Genomic DNA, 20,538 nt, shown 5'->3' with positions numbered 1-20,538 from the left:
CAGCGCCCTGCCCGACCCACGGGAGAAACCCACCGAACCCTCAGGCCCGCCGCAGCCGCCGCGAAGCCCGGCCCCGCCGCGCCGCAGCCGCCCGCCCTGACAGGCCGGCGGCCGGAGGGAGGGCTCAGCGCACACGTGCCTGCCAGCTTCCCAAAACAAAGCTGGACGGCCCTCGCTCCGCCGCCGCCAGCCGCTCTCAACCCTGCCCTTCCCGGCCTCCCACCCCGCAGATCTACCCCCGGACCCGGGGTTTAAACGCGGCTTCTCCGGGCAGCGCCGGGGGACGAGAGACCCCAGCCCGTCGGGGCGGCCCGGGAGGGGCAGCGCTGGCTACCAGCGATCAGCTGACATCAGCAAATCGCTGCCTTCTCGGTGCCCACCGGGCTCGTCACCAACCCGCCCGCCCGCCAGGACACCGCGGGACCCCGGGCTGTAGCCGCTCCGCGCCGGAGCTGCCCCGGGGCGACCCCCCCTTCCCTGTCACGATCGCGCCCGGGCTCGGCGCCGCCCTGACCGGAGACCTGTCTCAGAGGGGCCGGACCCTCCGTGCCGAAAGGGCTCCCCTGGCACTCACCGAGAAGCGGGACAAACGTCCCGCGGGGACGGGGCGTCCCGGGAACCGCCGCCGCCACCGCACCTCCCCACCGCCAAACTGCCGCCGCCGCCGCCGGGCGGGCCGCGAACAGCTGACGGCGGCCCCGCCCCCGCCGCGCCGCGCCCCGCCCCCGCCCCCCGGCCAATGGGCGGAGAAGGGCGGGGCGGGGCGCGCCGCGAGGGGAAACCGCCGCTGCCGTGAGGGGGGCGGTGGAGGCCGGGCCGGACGGTGGCGCGGAGCGGCTGAGGGGCGAGGGGCGGGCAGGGAGGGAGTCGCCTCACCGCCCTGGCCCGGCCCCCTTGGGGGCGCGGCCGGCGTTGCCGTGTGTCACCCCGCCAACTCGCCGCTCGCAGACGCCGGGCGGGCGGGCGAGCGTTGTAGGGGAAACCCCGGGTCCTCGCCTGTCCGCTCTCCTCATGGGTGGCGGGTGTGGGAGGGAGGCGGAGGAGAGGGCCCAGCCCGGCCTGCGGCCCAGAGACAGGGCTGCGCAACGAGGAAAGCGGCCTTCACTTAAAAACTGCTTTTCCGTCCCTAGTATTTGTGGGAAAATAAGTTGTTCTGGCCTGTTTCAGGTGGCAGCAAGGAGGGAATAAGCCTCTTTGTCTGTCAGCCCTCAGCGGGACTCGCTGCTGGGACCAGGCCCACCCGGAGCCACTGCCACAGCAATCATCCCAAGCCAAGAGCTGAGCTACCCAGGCAGCTGGGCTAGGTTTAAAAGTGGTCAGAGTTTGACTCCAGCTAGTCATTTTCAAACAAAACTCTTATTCCTTGGCTTTAAATGACTTAGAAGCTTCTCATTGGCTTTTAAAGCCTGAACACTGAGGTGTGAGGGTCAAGGAGCACTCTGCAGCATGTCATGCTCGTTCCTGTGTATGAGTAATACGCAGGACTACAGAACTAAGCTAATAAGGATAAATTCTCAATAGTGCGTTCTGTAAAGCCCCCTCACTGAGAAGATTAAGATAAAACAAACCTCACACTCCAAAAAACAGCTCAGTGCCGTTTACCCTTACCCTATCGCTGATTTATCAGCTCCCCCTGAAATCAATAGCAAAATCTGGTTGAGTCGCAGATCGCAGCTCCTCAGCACAGAGCAGCACCCTGTCAGGCTGTTTTTAAAACCTACGTAACAAGATCACTTGGAAGGGAGATTTTAAAATCCAGCTGGCAGCTGAGTAATGTTAATTGCTGTCAAGTCTGCCACTCAGTTATTGAGGTTTGTAACTTAAACTCAGGGGAGGGGTTAGATTGGGAGCCGATGATTTAGCAAGGTGAGGCGAATTACTGCAAGTTCCTCATATCACATTCTCCTGGCCAGGCTCTGTGAGCCTCTCCAGTTAAATGCTTCAGAGTCACTGTGATTTTGGGTGAGGTATTTACAGTTGCCATTAATAGATCAACAGGCTAATAACATGTATCCTTTCCAAGAGCCTATTTCTTTATGGTTCTTGTCCAAGGGTTCAATTCTACTCTTTTATTTGCCAGAAGGTTTGAGCCTTTGCTTTGTTACGAGAAGATCAGCACATGCCTGACTTGTACCTCACCACTAAGTGAAAAAGGACCAATTTTGTTAATTTTCAGCAAGAGCCAGGATCCTAAATTAATTAAGCCTCGTTGTCCATTTTTGCTAGTCAAGGGAGTTGAGAGTAGGAGGGGAGAATAATATTAAAAAAAAAATAAAAGCAACAAAAGGCATCCTATATCTTCAAGATGTTCAAATTTTATCACACTGATGGTCAGGCCCTGGCAAAATGCCAGCTGCTGGAGGGCTACTTCTAATTTGAACGTGCATCGCTATAAATAAAAAATGAATGCACTACAATTCCAACCACTTATGTCTTCCAGACTGAGTAATAACTGCCTGCTGGTTAGGCTCATTAACAGTAAAAACAGTACCTGATCGGCTTTGTTTTCATCTCATTGAGCCGCAGTTGGGGCCACACTTTATATCCCCAGAGGCTGTGTTGTGGGAACTCCTACTGTGTAGAAAATGTATGGAAACTGAAATCTATGTATATAATCAGGCTGGATGGTAAGGGAGCTCAGGAAGGATATTTGTGCCTTTCAGTGATTAAAAAAAAAGATATGGCAGCCTTTCTAAGAGAGGGGACTCAGAGGGATTCCTTGAGGAAATTAGACATTGTTAAGAAATGGCTCCGAGTAAATAGACCGAAACCAAGACAGAGACAGCGAGTCTGAAATGGAAAATTGTGAACTGGGGGCAAGTTATACCACCAACCTCACCGCACTCTGCTGAGAGAGTTTCTACAATAGCATGGAGACAAGCTTCTTACCTGGGAGCGGGAGCCCCAGGGACAGGTACTCTGCCAGAGAGTTTTTGCTCATTAGTGTACATAGTGGCATTTTGATTCAAGAGATTAATCTTAAATCACGTGCGGTAGTGTCCCGGTGACATCTGTGGAGGGAAATACCGTGCCATCCTATAACCCTTCTGTCAGCCTGCTCTACTGCTCAAAAAAATAGTGAACAAAATTGCTTCTTTATTTAGTTGTCCCCCCCGCCCCCATATCCCCGATGTGTCTTCAGAACTATTTCTTCTTATTTTACTGACAAAATGCTATTGTCAGCACAGTGCTGTAATTGCAGAGTGCATTGTGATCTCAGGCATGGGTCTTGCGAGCTGCTCTGCCTGGGTGGGCTCCGAAACCCACACAGGGCCAACTTCACTTTGGTGGGGGTAGCCTTGTCTCGTGAGCTCAGTTTTCATTTCTATTTTTCTATTTTTCTAGCTCTCATGGTTGGAATGGGGAAATTAAGGGTAGCCTCCTGGATCACAGAGCTAAGGACAAACAAGAAAAACGCTCAGGGCTGATTCTGTTTATTTTGTTATCTTAAGGACACTTGGTCAATTTGATGACTTTTCGGGGGGCTCAGTCTGAGTGCCGAGGAGTGGAAAGTACCGTCTTCTGCCCTGACACATATCAACAGACCTGCTAACTGTGTTGGGCCACATTTTGCTGTCACTGTGTGAGGCAGAAAAAGCCCAGCTTGAATTTCAGGTTTTGGCCATCCTTGCGCATCGCTCACATGAGCAGTCCTTGCGGAAGAGGCGGCCTCCGTCCTGACAGAAGGTTCAGCGTCCAGTGCTGGTGGGAGAAAGTGTTGTGCATTTTAAAAGTATTTGTATTTGGGAGCAGGATCACTTTCTGACTATAAATAATAGTGAGAGGATACTGCTTTTGGGGTTTTCTTCTGAAGGGAGCAAATTTTAAGAAGGCTCGCTGGGGTTGCTCATTTTCACTTTTCTGAAACCCAAATGGAAACACTCTTTTCTCCCCAGATAATGGTACCGCCTTGGGAAGATGTTTCATCCTCCCTCGGGGTGCTGTGCTTGATTCCTACTGCAGATGCTGAAGATGGGAGTTTGCATTTTCCAGTCAGCATTTCTACTCAGCCCTGCAAATTCACTTGTGGCCTTAGAGGCAACGGACTGAAGGAGCTCAAGGTGTGCACATTTCTGTCTGTCGCTGAACCTGCTCTTGTATGCTGGGGTGATACTGCATTTTTCCTCCCTGCCTTTCTTTCTCCCTGCCTTTTCTTTCTTTCTTTCTTTCTTTCTGTCCCCTCCTCTCACAAAGACTTCCTATACAATTTCACTTTCTCTAAGGAATTGTCCAGTTCTACAGATCTTGCACAGAACAGAATTTCTACAGCATGGTAATGATTTAGGGAAAAGCTCCCACGAAGATTTCTCTTCCCTTCTATTAAAAAGAAAAAAAAGAAAGACCAAAAAACAAAAACTGTTCTAATGCATTTTATTGGTAGTGTTAAATTAACTTGATTTTTTTTTTCTTATGTCTGGGTTTCTTCCATTGCCTGGCTTTTCCTCCTGATTCAGTACTCCTACCCTCTCTCTTCTGGTTTTTCCCATCTCATTCTTACGAGTTAGCTTCTCCTTCCTTTGTCATCTGTTTCCCTCTTGTATTCTGGACCAGCTCCTGCAGCATAAACTCCCTCAGATGTTTGACTCGGCTGCTTTCGTAAGGGGACTGTGTTAGGTATTAAAGCAAAATCTGTATACAACGTTTACAGAGTTGCAGCCTCATTCTGTAAAGGCCCGATCCACTCCTTGCCAAAGGCAAAGGAAAACTGACTTCAGAGGGATGAGATCTGACTCTAAAATACCAAGAACATTCTTGAGTGTGACTGGTTACAGACACAGAAGATCCTCAGGACTCACCAGATGTACTCAGTGCTGGGCAGAATTAGGGCTTTCCCCTATATCACTGCATAAAAAGTTAATGGTGCTGTTAAATGTCACAGCTGGCTAATGTGTAACCTCGGGGCTTGTCACCGTGCTCTTCACTGCCTGCAAGGGCTCCCTGCTCGTATAAGACTATTTGCTTCTGGAACTCTGTTATCACAGAATCACAGTGTGGCTGAGGCTGGGTGGGACCTCTGGAGGTCATCTGGTCCAACCCCTCTGCTCAAGCAGGGCCACCCAGGCAACCTCAAGCAGGTTGCCCAGGACCGTGTCCAGACAACTTTTGAGTATACCCAAGGATGGAGACTCCACAGCCTCCCTGGGCAACCTGTGCCAGTGTGAATCAGCTTGGGTGGAAAATTTTTTTGAAATAACAAGTTCAAAAAATCAAAGTGATACCTTTTAATTACATTTGTGAAAAATCCCTCAGTCTATTTTTCCCATTTCTTTTTAAACTAATGACAATAATCAACCCTATCTTAGAGCACATACACAGATTCTAAATTCTCTGATCTTTTATTATTCTCAGTGCTATTCAGAGGATGTAAAATAGAGAAGTCCTTGCAGAATCAGGTCCTAAAAAAGTACATTGCGTGTGCTCCCAGCAGAATACAGATGTGTTACCGTTCCCATCTTACAGAAGAGGAACATCACAGTAGTGAGTCATGTGTTTTGGCAAAGAACTGCCAAAGATGGCACATTGGGCTACGTGGACCTTTGGCTGGAACCAGCAGAAAATATTGCATTTATTTTGGTAAGTGCTCAGCATTACTTCTTAAGGTTTGACCTCAAAAACATTCATATTGGGATTGAAAATGGTGGAAAAAATAGAGCTTGACTATCCTGAATGTGGGGATAAAGCAGAGAAACTTGACCCCTAGCTCTGAGCGTTTATGTTCTCTGTTGCAATACAGGACTGTTGAGGGTGTTCAGCACAGTGGAGCTTTAAGTCCTGGGCACAATAAAATTTAAACTGAAGTTAGAAAGTAAAAGTAGGAATAAAAGCAGAATTGCTTAATTCTGCCAATAGTTCAAAAGGAACACCTAGTGCTTGAAGCTGCTGAGTGCTTCACATTTTTACTAATTTATTAAAAATATATTTTAAAAATATTGAAAATATAGGATATAAAAATATAAAAAGAACTTAATTTTGTTTCTCCAGTCATAGGTTTTCCTAACAATTTCATAAAGGGCTTACGGGATGTTGAATATTCAATCCGCTCAGAATACCTTCAAGCAGAGTCTCTGGCTGGGGGCTCTGTTGTTTGTAAATTCCATTTTTGTAGTAAATCTATGTATGCCCTCTATTTCACCACCCACAGAATATTCTTACAGTACTTTTTGATGTTTGTCTTTATTATCTTCAGCTAATTATATTAGTAAACTCTCCTTGTATGACAAGTTTTTTTTTATAAAACAGAAGTTAAAAATTGCTATGAAGGCAAAATAAGTCCACTTTTTGTAGAAAAATTTCCTTTTGCTTCCTTGACTTTTTGTTCGCACAGTATTCATTGTAGATGTAGTATTTTTTTATGTATACTCATGAGGACTAACAGAAAACTGAGGACCTTATTCTTCTCCCAGTAAATCCAGTGGCAAATCATCTCCAGATTCCAGTAAGACTAGAAAGGATAGATTTTACAGCTTGGGTAGGAAAAACCAAACAACTTTCTGAAAAATCTCAAACCCTGGAAATCCCTGAAAATAATTTGGCAGAACAGGAGACGCCTTACAATTTTCCTGAAAGAATGTTTGCAACTAACGATTCACCAGTTCATCCCAGTACCTCTAACACTTGTGCAAACCCGTTTCCCACACCAGCCTGGGGAGTCACATCAGGCAGTTTTGGGCAGTTTTCTTTGGGTTTGAGCTGTGCAGCCCAGCACTCCCGGCAGGCAGCGGCTGAGAGGAAATGCAGCATTTGCTGCTGATCTGTAACAAGCATCATAGCTCACCTCTCCTCCTCCGGGCAGTCGGATGCAGCCGTCCTGGTACCAAGATCGCAGGAGAGCTTTATCTGAAAAGGGTCCCTCGTTTTGGCTCCTTTTTAACTCTCCCCTTTTTAACAGCTGGTGTTTCCAAGAACTGAGTTGAAAGGCTGAGACAGATTTTCATTTTTAATAACTGAGCTTCAGGTTCCCCGGGGAAAAAATGTCCTCCACTGGAGACAAGAAGGTCCTGTGTCACCCAAATTCTTTACTTATTAAAGAGATAGATGAGATCCTCTTACAAAACTACAGTGAAGTCTCTCCTTAAATCTGGAGAGATGTTTGCTCTTTCTTTCTTACCATCTCTGTTTCATTTTTATGGACACCTCACCAAAACCCAGCAGGTCACCCATGGCCAGGACTGAAAGGGCAGGAAGAGCTGCATAGGGCAGGGAAGTCAGGAGGTGACACCTGCATCCTGGTTCTGCCACAGGCACAGTGGGATCCACTCACTTGGTTTGTGCTTCAGGTTCTACAGGTGTATGGTATGGAGAATATTCTGGTGGAAAACATACTGAGCCCCTTCAAAAGGTGCCAGCAGGTGGAAAGTAGTAATTTGTCCATTCTGCTAAAGGCAGGTTGTCTTCCTTCAAACTCCCGTCTTCTGGTGCTGAGGGTGTGCAGAGGCAGAACAGATTGACACACGTGGAAAACTCATAACAGAACATGAAACTCTCTGGACCGGTTTTCATTATTTGCTTCCAATGTTTTTAATGATTTATTTTTATGAAAAGAAAAGACAAATTTGGGCGCTGCTCACTGAAAATGGAGCAGTCTGGAACAAAAACCCCAGCGAAGCACAAGAGTTGTCTCCTTTTTAAAGGGAGACATAAACATAATGGCTCCAAAAAATTCCATAGAAAAAGCAGTTTGCAATTGAATAAATATCACACTTCATTTCAAAGAGCCGTTTTATTGGAAAGTATCAAACCGCAAATGGCCATCTTTTCAAATGTCCAGGTGTACCTCAGGTACAGAAGTCACACCTGAGCCTTGCCACAGATTTTAAAATCTGAACTTCAGGCTGGAGGAAAACTTAGGGGGAAATCAAAGTGGGGAAACCAAAATGGGAAGGTTGAAAGCCAGTGGGGTACCCACGAACCTGGGGCAATGGAAGCTTTCTCAAGGGTTTCACATAGACAGCAGGCTAACTGCTGGTTTCAGAGGAGGGGCAGGAGGAGAGAGTGGAGAAGAGAGAAGAAGCCAGGGCCAGCAGAGCCAGGCGGCTGGCTGAGAGCTGTGGGTCCCACCTCTCAGCGCTGTCACCATGGGGCACAGAGAGCTGTGGGGCCATGGAGAGGCAGCGCCCTCCCTCTCTGCATTTATGACTCAGGGCTGGTTGGTTCCCCTTGGGGAAGCACCCTGCCTCCCCCCGGGTGCTGCGCAGCCTCACACCTGACCTGACTCATCCCTCCCCTTTCTGGGGGACTAACCAGAAGGACTCTTTCTGGTCAAATCAACTTTCATATTCTTTTTCCCCTTTCCTTCTCTTTCATTACGGTTTTCTGCTACTTTTTCTTTCTCACATCTCAGCTTCTCTTCCCTAAGGCTGTCCCCGCTCTTGTCTTCCATCTCCTTTGCTGCTCCGCCACTCCCCTTGCTTTCTACCACCTGGTCTCACTTTTCTTTCAGTTGTCTTTCTCTTATTCTCTCCTGTCAAGGAAGGGGACCGGTGACTCCGGTTCCCAGCACTGCTGCGGAGTGTTACTAGCTGTAGTTGGTGCTTTCTGTTGTCAAAGCACTTTACAAATGGTATTGTTATTGTAACAGAGAGGCAGACAAGCCAGTGTCCCTCCTGATTCATTGACAGGGAAGCTGAGATAGCTGCCCTCATCTGCCGGCCTAATGATTTTTGGTGTCCAATCAGAGATAATAGTTGGCCTCCCAAAATCACAAGGCAGGTTTGACCATTATGTTATTTCTATGTATGCTTTCCTTCAAGGCCTGCTCTTTCAGCATCTCACACTAGCTGATACGGCTGCTCAGGGACATCCAGCAGCTCGGTGGCAGCATGGACATGAGATCGTTGGACTCCTTTACTGGCAGCTGGCTGTGAAGCGAGGTTCAAAAGCAGACGGCACAGGAATCACCCCTCTTTCGGTCATCAGCAATGGCAGCTTCACAGAGCTGGCTTGGTAGCCTGCAGATCCAAACTGCTGAGTCACACTATTGTGTTTTGGGCTTTTTGTAAAGCACGAGACTATTTTCGAAGGGAAATCACAATGGAGGGATATGGCAGGTCCTGCGCGGGGCCCCCCGGGACAGCCGGGTCCCTGCAGAACGGTGCTCGCCTTTGTGTGGCGCGAGGCTCAAGGAAGCCCACGCAGCGCCACACCAGAAGAATGAGCCGCTTGCTTCAATATTTCCTTTCAATTCACTGCAGCCACTTAGGGAAGGGCTGGATTACAATATAGGAGAAAGGTTACGTCTCGTGCCTTTTTGTGCATCGCTGTGCTGCGGCAGCAATTTTTGAAAGGGTCTTTGCCTCCACATGCACACACGGGCTTTCTGCTATGGCTGTGCGTTTGGTGGTTCTCTGAGAGTTCCCCATCCCCAAACTTCTACTGGAATCAGCTGATTTCTGTATGCAAGCTCCGGTCCTTATTAATTTGTCATGTTTTACAGCACTTGAGAAGTTTTTCTGGAGAACTGCAAGTAAATTCAGTGGTTCAGTGAAAGTCAAATTAAGTCTGGCATGAGCAGAAGGCAGAACAATGGAATGAAAGATGGCTTGAAATGAATCTGTAGGGCATTTTAGGCAAATCACCTTGCCTGGTTCAGGACCCAGAGTTTCTATTCCTAAAATAAAGATATAATTTTATGCATTGCCTTTATAACTCTGAGATCTGAAGAGAAAGCACATTAAAGAAGTGAAAAATATTATTAAAGTATTATAGGAAAGATAACTTTTCTCAGTTTGAAAATGAGTTCTAGATTATATGCTTGTTTACCCCAGTTTTATGCCCATGTAACACTACTAACTTAAGTTAATTTAATATTAAGCTATGCTTAGTGAAGAATGGAGTTAATGGACTTAAATTCCATGCCATAATAATGTCTATGGTCTAAGTTTATCCATTTCACAAAATACTGTCTTTCCTCAACCTGTAAAGTCTTTATGCAAATAGAAATGTTGCCTAAATTCCAGCAGGATATGGGAGTTTCTAAGCTTAAACAGTCTAACAGCAGCTGTTGCAGCCCACCTCATTCCTCTTTTAGAAATTTTCTGTTGAAGTCTAGTGTTTTCTCCAGGGTGTCCCAGATTTAGAAGCATCCTATAAAAGATCCTGCACGTATTTAACGTATTAAAATGTCAAAATAAACATAATCCAGCCATGCTGGTCCACTTGTATAGTGAATTTCTACTGGTACGAAAGTTTAAAAAGATAAATTTGAAGCCCTTGTATTTGACTATTCATGAAAAGTAGATAGCCAGAGGATAACTAGAAGTTAGATAATGACTAGAAGTTAGATAACTACTAGATAAGACAGATAACTGTGTTCTTCTGAGTACTTACACAAGAAGTCTGACTAGATCACCTACAGGAATAGAACTAATACAATCTTCGACATTAAGCACACCTTCTTACACGTTAAACAGAATACTCCTCAGCATGGAAAAGAGAGAACTTGAGGAAAAAAAGACTATTGGAAAATTTCAACTAAAAATCACTTCAATGGAAAATTGAAAAATTTGAATTGGAAAATTTCAACTAAAAATCACTTGTAGCTATTGTCAGATGACATTGTATACGAAGGGCAAAGGCTAATTTTCCTTGCATTAATTTGTTATGACCGCCTCTCTACTGTTTAGCACTCACGGGACTGAGGGAGGGCTGTCTCCAGCCCTGCACGGTGAGAAGGGGCTTTGATGTCTGACGAGCCAGCGCCCTCCAGCATGAACCAGGGGGCTTGAAAGACCCCTGAGGGAAGCTAAAGAAACAGACATCCCAGGTTCGTGGGTTGAAGGTGGATTGGCATGTGCCTGGTAGAAGTCTTCTAACGACGAGGAATATGCTTACACGAGGGATAAACAGGATTTGTAAAAACAAACATAACTACAGGCCGGCACATTAAGCCAAATTCATTCCTAGTAAACCTTGCCTGGCTTACACCGCAGGGGTGAGTTTGGCTCAGCGTGTGACCTTATCTAAGGCTGGAGCCGTGACATCTAATATGTACGAATATTAACACTGTACGTACTTGGAGCCTTTCATTTATAAATGGATCGACAGATAAATTCAGTCTGGATTCCCTGAATTTGTGCGCACGTGTACGTGCTGCATGGCACAACTTATACTCTGCGTTTGTGCCTATATATAGAAAGTAGATCTATGCGGCGGGGGCAGTGGGGGCAGGGGAAGCTTTGGCCCTGATCCATTACACCTGGCCTTTCTCGCGCACCATGAAAATTTCATGTTGTTTTCCTCCAGTGTCTCCCGCGGTCTTTGTTCCTCTCAGGCCAGTGCTGACCAGCGGCTCCCGGCCAGGCAGGCAGCGAGCCCCGGCTCCTGGCAGGCTCCCTTCTGCTGCTCTTGCAACTTCTAATGAGCTGTCAATCAACGGCCTTGTTTCTTCGAAGCTTATCTCGTGACTGCTGAGAGGGGCCAGGACTAGGGATAACGTGCAAGCTGGAAGAAAAGACACCAAGAGTATATTTAAAGTGCTTTTTGAGTTTTACAACCAAGATTTCTCTTCAAATTATTGTCACATTCAAGCTCTCACGGTAAAAAAAGCCACTCGGGATTATAGCGTATAAACAAACTGGTACTTTAGTATGAAGGAAGAGCAGTAATCTCTACACCTTATCAAAGCCATCGGATAAACAGGACAAATTACCTTGCGTCAGACTGGCTGGCAGGTCACCTTTTTTGGCAGAAAGAAAGGAAGTTCATTTCTAGAGATGAATCAAAAGTGGAACCGTGTTGCTAACCCACAAAAGCTTTGGAGGGTTGATTAAAAAACATGGTCTAGTTCTCCTTTAGGTACATCTTTATTGTGGTCACAACTCAGCTTCACTGCAGCCCCATGGGGAAAAGCGAAGGAGGCTGAAGGGAGCTGCAGCAAGCTCCGAGGCAGCCGAACGCAGAGTGGTGTATGAGGCACGGGGTCCCCGGCTCGGTTCAGATGGAGCCGCTTAAGGTGAGGTTTGCAAGGCAGAGTCTCTCTGGGGAAGCCCGTCTGCTCTTTTCTGCAAGGAGATCGGACAGACTGTTTGAAGGCATCACTAAAACATCTCATCTGAATTTAGGTGATGCTGTAGACCACAGACATGCAGAGCTACTTGTGTTGAAGTGTAAAGACCTGAAGGGATCTTCCCACTAATAAATTCTGAATCCAAGCTCCTCTTTGTATCCCACTCAGCAGTACCTTTTTAAACTTTTTCATTGCTGTCCTTGAGAGAGATAACTGAGAACTAACCTGAAGGCCCACCAATTAATGTTAACCAAGCAGCTTTGTTTTATACCTAGATGAAGATGCTCATGCAGCTTTAATTTCAGAATAAAATGAGAAAAAACCACTCATATTTCAGAACAGCTGAAGAAGAAAGACAAGAGAGATTTTTTTAACAGGCTGTTGTAGCAGAATCCAGTTATAGGGTTTGGGGGGGGGAGAAATATTTTACTTAATATCTTTGTCTCATGAAACAGTTTTAACATAATAAACCATTTCCATTTCTGAATCCAGGCTAACCCTAATTCTCTATTACTCTGATCTTGTAGAACAAATCTTAGGAAACTTACTGCCCTATCCCATCTCCCTCGTAGCATACCTGTCTCCCCAGCACCAATGTGCGGTGAGGAGATACCCCACCTTTCACGATAGCAAGAAGCTGAGGCCCAGGGAAGCCCAGCAATGTGCCCAAGGCCAGACGTGAAGTCCGTGGCAGGCAAGGGACCATGTAGGCAGCTGGCACCGCTCATCCTTCACCGCCCTTTACACCTTTGCAGAGTCAGCTACCCTTCCAGTCCAACAACATTTTCTAGCCACTTCAGATTTTTTTGTGCTCCGGGTTTAAATGCCAGTTAGTCTTATAAACAGCTGAACAACATTGTCAATTCAAACAATTCATTGTGAGCCTCAAGATATCTAGTGGTTTCTGGCACGCCCAGCTCATGGACCAAAATATTATCTCTAGCCATGGTGATGGAGGAGAAAAGTCACAATACTGAAATGCAAGGAGTCAGGTAGAATGAAACCTACACACTTCTTAAAAACACATGTTTTTTAAAGCAAACTCTTGCCTTTTCGTGGCTTGGTTCATGATTGCCAGGTATTTGGTGTTGCTAATACTGATGCTCCTGTGCACAACCACAGCAAAAACATACTGGTAGTGAAGCTGGTACTGTGCTTCAACTGGAACACCAGGAGATGGCCAGAGAGAGACGGTGAGGTTATGTGGTCAGATAGGTGTGCAGGACATGAATACAAAGTGTTACAAGGGAGTCTATACTATTTATGTAAAACCTAAACAAGGCTGACTGGGCACACAGACTTGGAAGAGCTGGAAATTTAGGAAAAGTTGCTCTAAGAGTTCCATTTTTCTTCTATGTGCCTTTATTCAAAGTGGGATCTACGTACAGGTGTCCTGGAAGGGATGTGAATATGGGCTTCGCACAGCCTGACTGACTGCAAGGCATGATGTCTTCCACACACTCTGCATTACTGCCAGGCTTGTGCTACACCGTGGTTAACATATATACTTTGCAGGAGCTGTGAAGCAAACGTGCAGGACCAGTATTCAAGGACACTGCTCTCTTTCTTGACATTTCCTTGCTGTGGGAGCTAGCCACCAGCCATGAGACAGGAGGCACGTGGCTGTCTCTCCCAGCCTTGCTTTCGAATGGAAGTGTTTACTTACAGCTGCCGTGTTTTGTGCCTTGCCCTAATAGTTAAGTTGGTTACAACAACAAGCACATGCCCGATGAGCCAGTTACTTATGTCCAAAGGGATGACTACTCTTAGGAAATAACCCGGGGGCTGTGAATCCCCATTGCACACAGGTACCAACTCAAGGCCACAGGTAAATACCTAAGTCCTAGGGAGGAGTGAGGCTCCACACATGCCCAGCCTTCCTGATTTCCTTCAGTGTTCCCTCTCTCAGCACCCTGGCTGCTGTACATCCCACTCCTGATACTGGCTGCTCCAGGGTGTTGGTTGTCTAATAGCGGCTCATGAACTCAAAAGCAAGTGCCTATAAAGCAGCTGTGGAGATGTTTGGCAAAACGTCTTACCATGTCTTGGCCTTGGTATAGAAAAATGCACCTATTTTCAGCTAATGCATAGTACCTGCTCTTAGACAGTACAAACAATACTTTACTTCACAGAAGAAACCCAGCCAACGCTATTAGCAGTGGAATAGCTGATGCCAGCCCACCCTTTTTTATCCTACAAAGCTCTGTAGAATTTGAACACAGCTAAAAGCTGTATGATCTACTGTCTTGCTGACCCTGTCTGACCTAGCAGTCTGGTGTAAAACAAACTGCATGCTCCCCCACACACGCTGGCCGTGAGTAGGACAATGCAGCCTTTCCAGGTGATCCTGGCTAAATCCCTCTGCAGCCCTCTCCCCACAACCTGCCTTGCAGGTCATGTGGATGCAACAGTGGCAGGTCCTGACTCTTAATAATTGATTATGTACAGGCACCATAGGGGTCATTCAGCTGCCGGGCCTTGTGTGCAGTCCTAGCAGCTGTTCCCCATTTCCAGCAAAGCAAAGGAATTTTCTGTGGGCAAAGCCTGGCCCTTGGGCTGCCAGTCAGAGCACCCCATTTGTAGGTGAAATCCGAGACTTTCTGGGACTACAATGGAAAATCCCATTCTAAATGTCATCTCTAATTAGTCTATCACATAATTCCTAGTAGTCCAGAAAGACTCTCCTGTCTGACCATTTGTATATTTAGAAACCCCAGACGTGGCCCGCCAGCTGTGCTGCACAGAGTGGGCTGCTGCTCTCTGGGTTCCAGTGCGGTGATGCCAATTGTTGGTCTTCTCTGAGGTGTGTGAGCATGAGAACAAAGTGCTTCCAACAGGTCACAAGCAACCAACAGCATCCCCAAGACCAGGCTTTGAGCAGTTCGGTTTGGATTCTCAGGGTGAAGGAGAGCAAATCCTTCAGCACAAAAAGCAGCTTTACAGGTACAGGGTTCTTGTGTTTTTAAAATAGAAAGCACAGTATTTTAAACCTACAGAACATCAGTGCCTCAAAGCTCGGGCGCAGGCCCCAAGTCTCCAAAGCTTTAGGGACAGAGACTTGGAGATTCGCTCTTGTTTAATTGCCAAATGAATTCAAATGGTGCAAGTCTCTCCTAATATTCTTCACCAAAACTGTCTTTGAGATTGCTGCTGATACCTTACAGGAGATCTCCTTTACAAAGGGTTGGATCAAGAACCCCACTTAGAGTAAATACATGTCAGCTCTCGAGACCTTTCTCTGTGGTTAGAGGAGACCACGTCTTATTTAAAAGAAAAGTGAGAGAGAGAGGCTGTCTGAGTGGCAGGTAGCACACTACAGCCGCGTGTGAATAATTGAAGTGGAATCTGGAATGCACACCGCCGCGCCGGGGACTTCTGGAGACCACGTCTCGTCGGAAGAACTGACTCTTACCAGAGAGGTAATGGAGAAGTTGCTGGCCCAAACCTCTGTAGTCTCAGCCTGACATGGAACAGAGATGCCAGGGTCAGAAGGGGCACCCCTCGTAACACAAAGTGTATGGGATTTGAAAACCAGGCACTGATCCAGGACCTAAATGCAAGCTCGCAAAGAGATCATTCAGTGATGCCAGGGGCAGCCAGAAGCTTCCTCCTGAGGAAAGGATGCTAGGATTTCTAAGACAGTGATGCCATAGGAGATGAGACTCTCTAGAAATCTCCTCTTACTCACTTCAGTGTTGAACATCCCTGAGCAGAGCTGGCTGACATGATACTAGAAATACTTTCATTCTTTGGCACTGCAGCTCTAAATGGTACAGACAGCAATACAGCCTCATCAGTGTCACAGTCTAGAGACATACGGCTACATTGGCTGACGATTTCTTCATGTAACTAATGGCATTGCTACTGTGCTGGCTCAGCATGGGGGGATGTTTCTTCACTCCACTACGGGCATTGCCTCTATATTGTTCTGACCTCCAAGGCGGAGAGACTCGTGTCAAGAAGGAACTCCAGGAGAAGTTTGTGGTGCACAAGGTGTCCTTCTTGTTCAAGAAAACAGTGGAAGCCTCTGTAAGCACCTTCTTCTGCAAATGCTGTCCTTCTGCAGGCATGCTCAGTAGCCTAGATTCTGAGCTGAACACGGGGCAGTTTGCCTCACACACCCAGAGCACAACCCTGGTTGCTAAATTTCCGGCATCATAGTTGAAATGCCTGATCTCTCAAATGTACTGATCTCAGAACCAAAGCACAAAACTCTTCTCACATTTCTCATCATAAGAAGAGTCTCCGATCCAGTGGGGGTAGAAGACCAGGAGGAAAGTAGTCCCAGGAAGGCCATGGAAACTGTATTTACATGGATCCCATAGTCCCAAACCCTCTACATATTTTGCTAGAGGGAGTGTGAATGGTCTGTCAGAATACAAGGGGAACAGGACAGAGGAGGATGATGACCTGGGATGTGTCTGGATGAAAGTGCTTGGAATTCTTCTTTAATATTGTGTCTTTGTGTGGGAAGATTTGATTCTCCATCTTTTCCCCACATCTCTCCCAAAAACGCTTCCAAGCGTTTGAGCAAAAAAATAATTCCCATGACAGCTTCTGTGAAAGTTTTCCTGGAAGCTAGTTATGCTTTTCTAACTATTGATCAAAACTAGATGGCAAGTATTACCACTGAGAGAAAGATTTAAATCCCAGTAGAGCAGCACTCTTCTGAACTTAATCAATGCTAACAGGCTACTGACTACTTGTGTTCTGTGGAATCCACTCACTGAGACAAAATATATGTCAAAGCCATTCCAAGGCATGGGTTTAGTTCACAAAACATTGCCAAGTTCAATCTGTTAGCAGAAGTATACTTTGCAAACTTCCTAGCTCTCTAATCAAACATTATGGGAATTAGAATCATCATCCTTGCTAATTTTAAAAAGGAATAACATTTTTGATAATGAATTTTTGAAGTTTCATATGTACAAATGTGCATTTCACTACATGCTCCTCTTTAAACCCAGTTTTCCAACAGTCACTGGAGGCAGACAAAAACAGCCAGAAATATTATACCTATAGAGACCCAGACTGCTGCCTCTTGGGAATAGAGAAGAGTTTAATGGACTGGGGGAAAGCGTCTGTATAGCCACAGTTGTAGGGGGAGAGAATGGTTTATTTAGTTGCTTCTCAATGACCTATCTTTCTTAGGTGTTTCTAGGATGCCCATCGCATTAGTATCTGAGCTCCATCTCAACTGTCTGGAAGGCAGTAACAGAAAACTGCTATTTGATCTCACTCCTTCTTTATCTAATCTCATCTATCAAGAGTATGCTCAGCAGCTCGGTATCTGAGCACCTCAGAGAAATTACACGAAGTCAACAACCTTCTTTGGCATCTCCTTTTTGTATTGGAAAAAAAGCAGTGCTTAAGAACAAGGAAATCCAGATCAGTACTGTGTGATTCAGCTACACACACCCACAGGGAATGTACAGAGGATGAATAGGGGGAGCCGAGCTGCTGCAGATAAAAGAAGCTCCACTTTCTGTGGAAGCCTTCCAACAGCCACATCATAACCACTCATTAATTATAACCCAGTTGATACAGAACTCAGCATGTTTGACGTTCAGCACAAATGTCTTAAGATGTTTAACAGATGGCGAAAAGTGAGCTACAGGTAAAATGTTGGTCCCAGACTACTCAGATAGCAGCAGAGCCAGAGCTGGAGTCCTTGGGCCTGGATCCAGGACAATAAATTCTCTGCGCTGGACCTGAGGTAGCCTGGCAAGGAAGGTTTTACACTTCAGTGGACTCCCTCAACCCACAGATCTACTATGGAGGACAACTGCTTGTCACCTCCTCTCATCCCCTGCTCTCCAAGCATTCACTGGCGAAACCTCTATTGACTATGTTTTACCCCGGTGCAGCACATCCCTGCCCCACAACACCCCACTGTACCCACTCCCGGCACAACCACCAGGGACTAGGAAGGTGGACGAAGTGCACCTGGAAATCCTCAGCCTGACACTCGAGCAAGCTTCAAGAAAGAAGTAGAAAGGAGCAAGATCCCAGGACCTCAGACTGCTGGGACCTAGTCTGACAAGGATGGCCTTTAGCAGCAGTGCTGGCTCAAGCAGCCCTCACACCCTTTCCCCTTCCCACCCTCTGCCACCCCCTCCTCGGTTTGCCATTGCAGCTGTTTGTGGGGTTGGATGGTGACCCAGACTGACCAAGTGGCCCTGGTTCACTCCACGGCACATCTGAAAGAGGGACAAGAACAGGCGTTTTGGGCTGTTTAAGCTAGCAATCCTATGGGAAGAAACATTTGTCAACTTTTGCCATAGTTCAGTGCTTAAATACAAGCCCATATACTGATGAGGCTGCTTGTCTCAGCCGCTGTTGTTGAAGCTTCTGCTACGTGGCCTGTTGACAGTAAGCCATTTGCTATGTAAATTCTCATAATTTCTATGCTTCAAATTCATTTCAAGGTCTGCTGTGATAAATGTTGGCCTCCCGAGGAATAACAGAACCCTTGATTTATGCTCTTACAATTACCTCTGTTAAATAGTCACAGCACTTAAAGATCTTAGAGTGGCCAAAGGCTATTTTGTGCACCTCCAGGTCCACAGTTCAAATGCCACATAAAGTTTAATTGCTTTCCTGATCTAGACTGATCAGTCCCACTCTCTGCAGCATAGCCCTCGCTGCCTCGCTGGCCGTCAGTGGCAGCTGAGAGGGGCTGGAGCCTGTGCCACTTTATCTCCAGTCAGGCTGAGCCAACGGTGCCTGCAATTAATAAGGGATCATGTGCTCAACTTCTATAAATAAATGAAAGGGACAGAGTCATCCCGAGGAGCCTCGTCACCTTTTAGGCACTCATGCATACTGTAAATGCACTGGGCCAGCACAACAGCTCAGGAACAAAATGAGCAATTAATTAAACAAATGTACAGTAACAGAGGTAACGGAGTAGCTATCTCCACAGTGGGAAAGCTTCCCAGAGCCATCTCACCTGACCAAAGCCTGGGCTAAGCCAGCAAAGTGGAAAGGAAATGAGTAAAGAAGAGCTAAGCAAGTTTTAAAAAGATGGGAGGTTGTGACTGAAAACCGGGAATACTTAGTCCTGTCCTCAGGGTACAGACACATTAAATCATCAAAGGCTGTGAAACTTCCAGTGCAGAGGCACGCTCCGCTCCTACCCACAGCGAGCATGGAGTAACCTGAGACTGTTTGGTCCTGGGAGGAGGAGAGACAGCCACCTCAGGAGGAGGAGAGACAGCCACATCACCTTCATGTTGGGCCGTGCTGGGCGACTGCTTATCAGGTAAGCTGGTGCTGGTGCCAGCCGGTTCATAGCCAAGTTCATCACGTTGGAAGCTGGTGTGTTCCCATCCTTATTTACATCAGAGAGCTGGTTAAAATATTGGCTGGGGTTTTACACTGCAGTCACGGTTAGTATTCTGCTGAAAGGTGTATATGTTATGTTATATCATATAACACGTTATATATTATGTTGATGAGCTTTATTCTACACCTCAGGTGCAGTATCTCCTGTCAAATGAGGCCTACTGCAATGCATGGTGGCTCTGTGCAAAATTTGGACCAGGTGATGGGCACGTCCTACAGAAGTATTAGGAGGTCCCACTGTATGACTGCAAGAGCTTCTGTCTTCAAAGCAGAGCCATCCAGGCATCATTCACTGAGAATCAGTGCTGGTAGCTTCAGGAAAGCGCTGCAGGTCTCAGGGCCTAAAATGAAGTGGGAGAAAATACCCAGGGTCTTTCAGCCCGAGATGAGTAACAGCGTTGATTTGGGAAAAAATGTTCCAGTACCAGTGGCAACAATGTCCAAGTCCCTCCAACACTCTCAGTTTGGCAGAAGAAAAGACTGATCTTTGAAGCCATGTGGCCACAGGTGATATGATTGAGTAGTTCAGAACTGTTGAGTGCATGTCGAGCAAGTGTTCATTTAAAGTTATTGATAACTGGTTTTTTAAATGCTCTGGAAAGCACTGATTTTAAGCAAATGTGTTAAAAACAAGCACTGGCCTAGTGCAAGAGCATTATCTGAAGTGCTAAAATGATCAATGGAATTAACTTATTTTCAGTGTAGGTGTCAGCACAGGACACACGTATGTTTTTGTACATATGTAATCTCAAATGAAGATGCAAAACTAAGGAAATGTGGGATGAAACAAGTAGTTCCTAAAAATATCTGGTGGGAAGAATTAAATACCTGCTCAAATAGTCAGCATTGCACTCTTCAATTCTTCAACAGGTGGATTAATGGTCAGTCTTCAGGGAAATGCTAATTGGCATAACTGGGAACAGATACGAGAGCCAGAATAAGACCAAGAGATTTAGTCTCCATTCAGGTAAGTGTAATTCCACAGTGATGCTCTTGACTTCATTGGAGTAGATCACAGTTCAGAGTGCTGTGGCTCAGTGGACTGTCAGTCTCTAGGCATGATATTAGTAACAGTTTTTTCTTTGATCTAGTAAGAATGCTAGTCTTTGTTCTAGAGCTGTAGAAACTGGTTGGACCATATCTCCCATGGTGGGATGTAACCAGTGATGCAAGGGATGCACATTTCC

Source organism: Numenius arquata, chromosome 6 (genome assembly GCF_964106895.1).
Source record: "Numenius arquata chromosome 6, bNumArq3.hap1.1, whole genome shotgun sequence".
Taxonomy (NCBI): Eukaryota; Metazoa; Chordata; class Aves; order Charadriiformes; family Scolopacidae; genus Numenius; species Numenius arquata.
The sequence above is the reverse complement of the archived record's forward strand: the minus strand, read 5'-3'. Positions refer to the sequence as shown.